At 40.0% G+C, this 12,020-nt stretch overlaps 1 protein-coding gene across 48 annotated transcripts in view; it reads left to right on the forward strand.

Moving 5' to 3' along the window:
• The window catches only part of LOC145506257 (olfactory receptor 4A47-like), a 249,206-nt gene that overhangs the window by 194,651 nt on the left and 42,535 nt on the right, over positions 1–12,020 (forward strand). For 3 of the 48 annotated variants that reach the window (XR_014053723.1, XR_014053702.1, XR_014053731.1), the window contains one exon: positions 25–70. The exons of 44 other annotated variants lie outside the window; for them this stretch is intronic. The gene's annotated coding sequence lies outside the window, so the exon portion shown is untranslated. Of the gene's footprint in view, positions 1–24; positions 71–220; positions 275–12,020 lie in introns of those variants that run through there. One more of the 48 variants, XM_081490466.1, reaches the window with a different exon arrangement.

Below are 12,020 nucleotides of genomic sequence, written 5' to 3' on the forward strand. Positions count from 1 at the left end.
CTGATGGCTTTCTTTTGCAAACAGCCAAAGGCACAGCTCCTTGGTCAGGCTCCCGAGGTCTTCCAGAACCCAGCCCCAAGTGCTTCTGCTCATCTGCTTGATGGATTTTACTGGACGCCCTCATGGTTTATCTGTAAACTGGAGTGTTTCACCACAGATGCGCAGTACCAGTTGTCCAGACCCTGTTCATCTTTGATGGCCCTTCTCATGGGAAATCTCTTCAGAATCCTCTGTGACCTGCTTAGCTGGAGGGAGTCTTCTCTCCACGCACCTGGTCTGTATTTCCTGTCTGACAACAGTCGTGGTTGTCTTGCTGCTGAAGTTCCTTAACAGCTTGTCTTCTTACTGGAATAATTCCTTGAAGACAGATTTTCTGCCCTTGTGGTTTGTAGCTAGCTGGATTGAAATGTTTGTTACATGAATATAGACACCCAGAGGGAGCACATACTTTGGGTTCTAAGGATTTTATGTATCTTGTCTCCTTTAACCTTTGCAACAATAGGATGGACGCCTTACTGATACTCCCGTTTCACAAGCGAGGGAGGTAGGGCAGAGAGAACCTGTACTGCTGAGGAAGGGGTGGGGCTGGGGTGCCGTCTCACATAGATGACTCCAGAGCCTGCAGTTTCATCTCTGTGTTCTGAACAGACTGGTGGACAGATGCGTGAGTGAGGGACTGAGTGAGAATCACGTTATGGCCTTTGGGCTGTGACGCAGTAGCTTCTAAAAGCAATGGAATGCGTTCAGTGCAGTAATTTTCCAATAGGATTTTATTACAGGACTTTCTTTTTTGTGTGGCAATAGCTCTATCTACATCTAAAGAAAACTGAAATGTGGGTGAAATTCCTGTGACCTAACTCGTACCCCCAAACTGGAGTAGTGATGATAACCCACACATAGATAGCAAGCCTCCTTTCTCTGTGTCCATCTCCTCTTCTCTTCTCTTTCCACCTTGTCACTAGGCATTTCAGTGCAGCATTTACACAGTCCTCTGTTCTGTGTAGATGGTTCAGGGCAGGCTGTCTTTAGGTGGCAGTGAGCACAGGGGTTGGGAGAACTTGGTGAGGTTGGCATCTTGCTCCAAGTGCCTGTCTGCTATCTCAGTGGCTATTAATGGATGGCTGGGAAGCGGCTCCAGCTACTCTAACCCCATGTGACTCCTGCAAAGGTCATGCTACTGCATGAGTCTCCTTTTGCAATAGGAACCCAGCTTGGACGGCATTAAATGTGTATGTTGACAGTTGTGTGTGTAGCGTGTGTTCATATGGAGTGTTTCCTAAAGCATCAGTGGCACAAGGCATGGCAGCCTCCCTGAGCAAGGAGGTGATCCCTGATCTTGTGTAGTAGACCTCAGGTGGACGTGAGGAGGTTGGGTGGTGAGGCAACATGAACAGAAGAGCTGTCCCCATAGGTGTCTGCGCTGTGGCTCTGCTGTCACACGGGGGCTCCAGAAGGAGGGGCTGAGTAGGTTTAGGGCCTGCCTCCATGTGAGGTTCATTTCTGGCACGGGGTGGAGTCCAACTTGGTCACCAGCTATCTGGCCACTCAGGGACAGCTGTCGGGACGGGGGTGTCAGCCCCAGCAAATGTGGGAGGGGCTGCGCATCTTTCTGCTGCCTGTGGAACTGTGCTTCCCGTCACCTGTGGGGTTGCGGACAGTGCGATTTGCCAAAACACCATCATGGTGTGATGCTGCATGTTCATAAATGAAGGAGGGTGTGAGCCTGTGACCTTTTATCTCTCTTCCTTGTCTCCCTGGGCTGGCTCATTAGTTGTCATACAGTGAACGCCAGCGGAATGGAATGGTGTGGCCCAGCTTTTGGCCACGGAGATTGTTAAATTGATTAAAAAATGAAGACCTGTAAGTTGGTCCGGAGAAGGCAATGGCACCCCACTCCAGTGACGGAGGAGCCTGGTAGGCTGCAGTCCATGGGGTCGCTAAGAGTCAGACACGACTGAGCGACTTGACTTTCACTTTTCCCTTTCATGCACTGGAGAAGGAAATGGCAACCCACTCCAGTGTTCTTGCCTGGAGAATCCTGGGGACAGAGGAGCCTGGTGGGCTGCCGTCTATGGGGTCGCACAGAGTCGGGCACGACTAAAGCGACTTAGCAGCAGCAGAATGGTGTAATGCCTATATAGCAAGGAATTAATATGCAATGAATTAGCGAGTAAATTGTTACATAGTTATACTGATTTTTCACCAACTTACACATTTATATTTTTTATTCTTTTTCAAAGACAGTGTAATTTTTATTTAGCATCTTGTCATTTAAGTTAGCATTTTTACTTATATAGCTTAAAATACATAATTTTGTATGGCTTACCTATACTGTATTTCATTCGCATTATGCACAGCATTGTTACTTTTATACTTTTAGTGTTTACCATGAAACTGAAGTGAAATAGATAGTAATAAATAGCATAAGTGAAACCTGAATGCTAGGAAACTGTAGTCGCTCAGTGGAGTCTGACTGTTTGCGACCCCATGGACTGTAGTCCACCAAACTCCTCTCTCCATGGAATTCTCTAGGCAAGAATACTGGAGTGGATTGCCATTCCCTTTTTCAGGGGATCTTTCCAACCCAGGGATGGAACCTGGGTCTCCCGCATTGCCGGCATTGTCTTTACCATCTGAGCCACAAGGAAATCCAAACAATACAAGATGAAATATGAAATGAATTTTCTATTTTTCTATCAGTTTCTTCCAGTCCTCATTCTCAGAGGTTGACCCTAAATTTGTTTCTTAATTTTCATCTAGTAATAATCTCTGTAGATGCAAGGGTATTCTCTATATGTATATGTATTTGTTTATTTCTATATATCTATCACTTGCTTTTGCTATGCAATATCTTAAAGACATTTCCATACCAGTCCATATATATTTCTTAAATTTTCTCAAAACACTCTTTATAAATTTATATCAAAATTAATTATGTCCATTCCTTTCATGAGATTCCCAAGCTTTTCTGCGACAGTTATATTTCCAATAAATGTATGTTTTGTTGTTTTTATTATTATGTGTATATATGAGTTCCTAGATGTAGAATTGTTGATATTACATTTGATTCAATGTTCAGGTAGTATATACATTTAAAATGTTGATACTGTTATTTATTGCCAAAATATCATTCCCTTTTTTTAAAATCTATTTTTTTAATTGAAGGAAAATTGCTTTGCAATATTGTGTTGGTTTCCGCCATACGACAGCCCAAATCAGTCATAATCATACATAATGTCACCTTGCCTCATACCTCAGTTGATAAAGAATCTGCCTGCAATGCAGGAGACTCCTGGGTCGAGAAGATCCCCTGGAAAAGGAAATGGCAACCCACTCCAGGATTCTTGCCTGGAGAGTCTCATGAATAGAGGAGCCTGACAGGCTCCAGACCATGGGGTCGCAAGAGTCGGACACGACTTAGTGACTAAACCAGCACCATCTCCATCGTGAACCTCCCTCTTCTCCCCGGACTCCACCCCTGTAGGTCACCACAGAGCGCCAACCTGGGCTCCCTGTGTTATATAACAACTTCTCACCATTATCTGTTTTATACAAGGTAGTGTATATATGTCAATGCTACTTTTTCTGTTTGTCCCACTCTTTCCTTCCCCTACTGCATCCACGAGTTCCATCTTTATATCTGCGTCTTCATTTCTTTCCTGCAAATAAGTTCATCAAAACCATTTCTCTAGATTCCATACAGATACGATAAATTTTATATTTGTTTTTTTATCTTTCTGACTTCAGTTCTGTTCATTTCAGTCGCTCAGTTGTGTCCGACTCTTTGTGACCCCATGAATTGCAGCACGCCAGGCCTCCCTGTCCATCACCAACTCCAGGAGTCTACCCAAACCCATGTCCATCGAGTCAGAGATGGCATCGAGCCATTTCATCCTCTGTCATCCCCTTCTCCTACTGCCCCCAGTACTTCCAGCATTAGGCTCTTTTCCAATGAGTTAATTCTTCGCATGAGGTGGCCAAAGTATTGGAGTTTCAGCTTCAACATCAGTCCTTCCAATGAACACCCAGGACTGATCTCCCCTAGGATGAACTGGTTGGATCTTCTTGCAGTCCAAGGGACTCTCAAGAGTCTTCTCCAACACCACAGTTCAAAAGCATCAATTCTTCAGCACTCAGCTTTCTTCATCGTCCAACTCTCACATCCATACATGACTACTGGAAAAACCATAGCTTTGACTAGACAGACCTTTGTTGGCAAAATAATGTCTCTGCTTTTAAATATGCTATCTGGGTTGGTCATAACTTTCCTTCCAAGGAGTAAGCGTCTTTTAATTTCATGGCTGCAATCACCATCAGCAGTGATTTTGGAGCCCCAAAAAATAAAGTCACCCACTGTTTCCACTGTTTCCCCATCTATCCGCCATGAAGTGATAGGACCAGATGCCATGATCTTAGCTTTCTGAATGTTGAGCTTTAAGACAACTTTTTCACTCTCCTCTTTCACTTTCATCAAGAGGCTCTTTAGTTCTTCTTCACTTTCTGCCATAAGGGGGTTGTCATCTGCATATCTGAGGTTATTCATATTTCTCCCAGCAATCTTGATTCCAGCTTGTGTTTCTTCCAGCTCAGCGTTTCTCATGCTGTACTCTGCATATAAGTTAAATAGGCAGGGTGACAATGTACAGCCTTGACGTACTCCTTTTTTCTATTTCAAACCAGTCTGTTGTTCCATGTCCAGTTCTAACTGTTGCTTCCTGACCTGCATACAGGTTTCTCAAGAGGCAGGTCAGATGGTCTGGTATTCCCATCTCTTTAAGAATTTTCCACAGTTTATTGTGATCCACACAGTCAAAGGCTTTGGCATAGTCAATAAAGCAGAAAATGATGTTTTTTTCTGGAACTCTCTTGCTTTTTTGATGATCCAGAGGATGTTGGATAATTTGATCTCTGGTTCCTCTGCCTTTTCTAAAACCAGCTTGAACATCTGGAAGTTCACGGTTCAGTTACTGCTGAAGACTGGCTTGGAGAATTTTGAACATTACTTTATTAGCGTGTGAGATGAGTGCAATTGTGCAGTAGTTTGAGCATTCTTTGGCATTGCCTTTCTTTGGGATTGGAATGAAAACTGACCTTTTCCAGTCCTGTGGCCACTGCTGAGTTTTCCAAATTTGCTGGCATATCGAGTGCAGCACTTTCACAGCATCATCTTTTAGGATTTGAAATCGCTCAACTGGAATTCTATCACCTCCACTAGCTTTGTTCATAATGATGCTTCCTAGGCCCACTTGACATCACATTCCAGGATGTCTGGCTCTAGGTGAGTGTCAGTGATCACACCATCGTGATTATCTGGGTCTTGAAGATCTTTTTTGTACAGTTGGTCTGTGTATTCTTGCCACTTCTTCTTAATATCTTCTGCTTCTCTTAGTTCCTTACCATTTCTGTCCTTTATCGAGCCCATCTTTGCATGAAATGTTCCCTTGGTATCTCTAATTTTCTTGAAGAGATCTCTAGTTTTTCCCATTCTGTTGTTTTCCTCCAATTCTTTGCATTGATCACTGAGGAAGGCTTTCTTATCTCTCCTTGCTATTCTTTGGAACTCTACATTCAGATGGGAATATCTTTCCTTTTCTCCTTTGCTTTTCACTTCTTTTCTTTCAAAGCTATTTATAAGGCCTCCTCAGACATTCATTTTGCTTTTTTACATTTCTTTTCCATGGGGATGGTCTTGATCCCTGTCTCCTACACAATGTCACGAACCTCCATTCATAGTTCATGAGGCACTCTATCAGATCTAGTCTCTTAAATCTATTTGTCACTTCCACTGTATAATCATAAGGGATTTGATTTAGGTCATACCTGAATGGTCTAGTGGTTTTCCCTAGTTTCTTCAATTTAAGTCTGAATTTGTCAATAAGGTGTTCATGATCTGAGCCACAGTCCGCTCCCGGTCTTGTTTTTGCTGACTGTATAGAGCTTCTCCATCCTTGGCTGCAAAGAATATAATCAATCTGATTTCAGTGTTGACCATCTGTTGATGTCCATGTGTAGAGTCTTCTCTTGTGTTGTTGGAAGAGGGTGTTTGCTCTGACCAGTGCGTTCTCTTGGCAAAACTCTATTAGCCTTTGTCCTGCTTCATTCTGTACTCCAATGTCAAATTTGCCTGTTACTCCAGGTTTTTCCTGAAGTCCTACTTTTGCATTCCAGTCCCCTATAATGAAAAGGACATCTTTTTTGGGTGTTAGTTCTAAAAGGTCCTGTAGGTCTTCATAGAACCGTTTAACTTCAGCATCTTCAGCATTACTGGTTGGGGCATAGACTTGGATTACTGTGATATTGAATGGTTTGCCTTGGAAAGGAACAGAGATCATTCTGTCATTTTTGAGATTGCATTCAAGTACTGCATTTCTGACTTACTTCACTCCAAACTGTCGTTCTTGAGGTTTTACTAACAGCTAGTTATTCAACTGTGTCCTACTCTTCTCTGTTCTTGGGATTTTTCAGGCAAGAATACTGGGATGGGTTGCATTTTTTCCTCCAGGGGATCTTCCTGACTTAGGAATCAAATCTGTGTCTCCTGTGTCTCCTTTACTCACTGAGCCATTGAGGAAGCCCCACTAACAGCTACTGTCCTGTCCATAGTCCATGTGAATTTTTTTGACCACATTCTCAAGAACCAGTATCTGATAAATATATTTATCACATGTGATTAAAGTTATTTTTTACTTTAACTGCAAACTTTTTGATATAATTGAGTTTGAGCATCTTCCCACATGTTTAATTTGATTTGTATTTGTTTTTGGATTTTATATATATGTCTTTAATCTTATTCATTCAATTTTTGATTTTTATGAGAGAATTTTAAGCCAAATAAATTGTCTATTTTACATCGTATATATAGTTAATATTTTCTGGTTAAATGTTTTAAACTTTTTATCCTATGTAGAGTTATCTTTGCATGTAAAATTTTTTGTAGTTTATATTAAATTTTAAAAAAATCTATCTTGCTTAGGAAGAATTTTCTCATTTCAGTTGTGCCAAAAGTTCTTCAATTATTTTTTTCCTTTGCATTTAATTTTTCAAGCATTTTTCATATCTTACATCTTATAACATTTGATTCATCTTGAATTTATTTAGGAGTTTGAATAGGGTTTGATTTATTTGTTCTGTAAATTTTAGAATGTTTTAAAAATATTCACCTATTTATCATTTTGCCATTGATTTGAAATTCTGACTATTGTATTTTGAACTCCCAATGTATCTGGGTCCAATTCAAAACTTTAATCTTTTTAACTGATCTCTTTATTCATGTGCACCTTGGCACATAATTGCTATGATATCTAAGATATTTTGACATGTGAAGAATCTAGAAGTCCCTTATTACTGCTACTGCTGCTACTGCTAAGTCGCTTCAGTCGTGTCCGACTCTGTGCGACCCCATAGACGGCAGCCCACCAGGCTCCGCCGTCCCTGGGATTCTCCAGGCAAGAATACTGGAGTGGGTTGCCATTTCCTTCTCCAGTGCATGAAAGGGAAAAGTGAAAGTCAAGTCGCTCAGTCGTGTCCGACTCTTAGCGACCCCATGGACTATAGCCTACCAGGCTCCTCCGTCCATGGGATTTTCCAGGCAAGAGTACTGGAGTGGGGTGCCATTGCCTTCTCCGAGAAGTCCCTTATTAGCATTTTGTTATTGTTGTTTTTGTTATTTTAAATTAGTTTATTTATCTTTTTTTTTTTAACTTTACAATATTGTATTTGTTGTGCCATACACTGACATGAATCCACCATGGGTGTACATGTGTTCCCTTTCCAGAACCCGCCTCCCACCTCCCTCCCCATCCCATCCCTCCGGGTCATCCCAGTGCACCAGCCCTGAGCACCCTGTATCATGTGTCTTTTACAGAATTTTGCCTAAGCCTGTAAGTATTAGGCAAAAAACTATTACAATATTGTAAAGTAATTAGCCCCCAACTAAAATAAATAAATTTATTTAAAAAAAAAAGTAAAAATTAAATAATAGATTAAGTATAAATAAGATAAAAATAAAATTAGCTTAAAATTGTTAAAATAAATTTAAAATATATTCAAAACTATTATTTTCATTAAGATTCACATTAAGAAGAGTTTATACGTTTAGAGTATATATATTAAAAAAAAAACCTGTTATCTAGATAAGAATTGGTGTTTTCGGTTAACAAGTCACCTATTGTAACATTGGGTGGAACTTGTAGTTCCTGCCCGTGTTTCTAATCCCTTGCAGATAGCTGTTGTTCTTTAGCTATGACGTCTAAAATGCTACGTGACACTTGCTTTAGGAAAAAAAATCATCTCTTTCAAAGCAATTCAGGACGTAAATCACTGCTAAGCATCTTGTGCTGCTGAGATCTTCTTGCCATGTACTGTGATAAGTTGATTCAGTCCTGTATGACTCTTTGCAACTGTATGGACCGTGGCCTGCCAGGATTCTCTGTCCATGGACTTTGCCAGAAAAATATAGTCACACACACACACACACACACACACACACACACAAGAAAGAAAAACCTAAAAAAAAAAATGTGTTAGGATACAGTTTTAGAGATTTTTTTTCTGAAATGCTAACATGTTTCTTTTATTATGACTTATTACAACCCCAGGTGGCACTAGTGGTAAGGAATCCACCTGCCAATGCAAGAGATGCCAGAGACTTGGGTTTGCTCCCTGGATTGGGAAGATTCCCTGGAGCAGACAGTGGCAACCCACTCCAGTATTCTTGCCTGAAAACTTCCATGGACAGAGGAGCCTGGCAGGCTGCTCAAGTTGATTACATAATACTTGGATATTGACATACACACTGCTGCTGCTGCTGCTGCTGCTGTTGCTAAGTCGCTTCAGTTGTGTCCGACTCTGTGCGACCTCATAGACGGCAGCCCACTGGGCTCCGCCGTCCCTGGGGTTCTCCAGGCAAGAACACTGGAGTGGGTTGCCATTTCCTTCTCCAATGCATGAAAGTGAAAAGTGAAAGTGAAGTCGCTCAGTTGTGTCTGACTCTTAGCGACCCCGCGGACTGCAGCCTACCAGGATCCTCCTTCCATGGGATTTTCCAGGCAAGAATACTGGAGTGGGTTGCCATTGCCTTTTCCGGACATATAAACAGTATATTTAAAATAGATAATCAACAAGGGCCTACTCTATAACACAGAGAACTCTACTCAATATTTTGTAATAACCTAAATTGAAAAAAGAATTTTATAAAATAGATATATATACATGTATAACTCAGTCCCTTTGATTTAGACCTGACACTAACATATTGTTGGTCAACTGTACTATAATATATAATAAAAATTAAAAAAAAATAGAGGATTTTATTCAATGGTTTTGCCATTAGATTGACATATTTAACTCTTAAACAAGTTACTCAAGTTTATCTGAAGCCATGATATTTGCATATGCTTTATGTTATCAAGCTATATTTTATGTTTCCATCATAAACCAATTAATGAAGTCACCTTAGTTTTTTTTTTTTTCTTTTACGAAACTGACTTCATTTTTTTTTTTTTTTTTTTTTTTGACATGGAACAGAACCCACTCCAGTATTCTTGCCTGGGGAATCCCATGGACAGAGGAGCCTGGTGGGCTACAGTCCATGGGGTTGCAAAGAGTTGGACATGACTGAGCAACTAACACATATACTGTTTTATTTATTTATTGCTTGCACTGAGTCTTCCTTGCTGCATGTGGGATTTCTATATTTTCAGAGAGTGGGAGCTACTCTCTAGTTGTGGTTCATGGGCTTCTCATTTCTGTGGCTTCTCTTGTTGAGGAGCACAGGCTCTAGGTGCATGGGCTTCAATTCTTGCAGCCTGAGGGCTCAGTAGTTGTGACTTACTGTCCTTAGGGTGCCTGGGCTTCAGTAATTGCAGCACTGGAGCTAATTAGTTGTGGCTACAGGACCCTGGTGTATTCAGACCTCAGTAGTTGTGGCATGCAGGCTGTCTAGTCATGCCTCTCAGGCTCTAGAGCATGTGCTCAGTGGTTGTGGTGCATGAGTTTAATTGCTCTGCAGCATGTGGAATCTTCCCAGACCAGGGATTGAACCTATGTCCCCTCCACTGGCAGGCTGATTCCCATCCACTGCACCACTAGGGAAGTCCATTAGTTCTTACATTTATTTTGAAAATTGTGCTCCTATATACATAGGGAAGGTTGAGTGTCAAAGAATTGATGCTTTAGAATTGTGTTGCTGGAGGAGACTCTTGAGTGATCCTTGGACAGAAAAGAGATCAAAGCAGCCAAATCTAAAGGAAACCAATCCTGTACATTTTTTGGAAGGACTGATGCTAAAGCTGAAGCTCCAATATTTTGGCCACCTGATACAAAGAGCAAACTCAATAGAAAAGACCCTGATTCTGGGAAAGGTTGAAGGCAGGAGAAGGGGATGACAGAGGATGATAGTTAGATAGGATCACAAAATCAATAAGCATGACTTTGAGCAGACTCCAGGAGATTAAAAAAGGACAGGGAAGCCTGGCGTGTTACAGTCCATGATGTCAACAAAGAGTTGGACATAACTTAGCGACCGAACAACAACATACATAACAAAATTTACAATTTTAATCATTTTAAAGTGACACAGACTTGTTATAGAAACATTACCACTATCCAACTCTTAAACTTTTCCAACTTCCCAAACTGAAATTTCAGTCATTAAACAAAACTCTACATTTAAGCTCATGAAGCCCCAGGCAACCACCATTCTACTATCTGTTTATGAGTTTGATTGTCTAAGTTCTTCATGTAAGTCAAATTATATGATAATTGCTTTTATGTGATTGCCTTCTTATAACTTTTTATAATATCTTTTCCCCTTTAAATACTCTTGGGACCCTTGTTGAAAATTATCTAAAGACATATCAGTTCAGTTCAGTCGCTCAGTCGTGTCCGACTCTTTGTGACCCCATGAATTGCAGCACAGGTTTATTTCTGGACTTTCTATTTTATTCCATTAGTCCACCATCCATCTTCATTCGAATACTGGTGCTATGATTACCATTGCTTTGTATAATATCTTTTAGAGTCAGGAAATATGAGACCCCCAGCTTTCTTCTTTTCAAAATTGTTTCAGCAATTTGGAGTCCTTGAGATTCCATATGAATTTTAGCATGGATTTTTCCGTTTCTGCAAAATCAATATTGCTATTTTGATCTGTATATTACTTGAGGTAGTATTAACAACTTAATACTTTTAAATGTCCCAGATCATAAATGTCTTTTCATATTTGTGTGTGTTCCATAATATCTCTCAGTAACCTTTTGTAGTTTTCAGTTTACAGGACTTGTCTCTTTGATTAAGTTTACTTAAATATTTTATTTTTTGATACTTTTATACGTGGAATTATTTTCTTAATTTTTCCTTGAGTTGCTCATTATCACATAGAAATGAAACATCATTTCATAAAAAAAAAAACTCTCAAGTAATTAGCAAAAGATGTACCTTGACATAAGAAACTCCATATATTACAGATATACAGCTAACATCATCCTCAATATAGAAAGGTTGAAATCTTCCTCATTAAAATCTAGAATAAGACAAGAGGGCACACTCTCACAAGTCCTTTTATAACATAGTACTGCCATAAAAATTCCTGTGAAAAGTTTATATTTTTCTGAGTATAGATCCTGTCATCTCTGATGACAGGAGATAATTTTATTAATTTTTATTTAGTATTATTCTCTGTAACACTTCTAATGACAGCAACGTTCTACCTTTCAATCACAGCTTAAACATAACCTTTTAAGAAGGGTCTCCTCTGATTATATTATCCATGGTAGAATTCTATCTCTTCTTTTCTGTCACGTTATTCTATTTCTTACATTATGAGCCCTGAATAAGACTATAGCTACTTTATTAAATGTCTCCTTTTTTATTGTCTGACGATTATAATATCCATGCAGGAAAATATTTTTTACGTGATTTTTCCGCTGCTTTTATTAAGTACTGTGTCCTAACTCGTAGCACAGATGATGGCATAAGAGGCGTGCCCTGACTTTTATAAACAACTAATAATTGGATAAATT

Source organism: Giraffa tippelskirchi, chromosome 1, assembly GCF_054371585.1.
Source record: "Giraffa tippelskirchi isolate mGirTip1 chromosome 1, T2T-mGirTip1v1.2.pri, whole genome shotgun sequence".
In the NCBI taxonomy this organism is placed as follows: domain Eukaryota; kingdom Metazoa; phylum Chordata; class Mammalia; order Artiodactyla; family Giraffidae; genus Giraffa; species Giraffa tippelskirchi.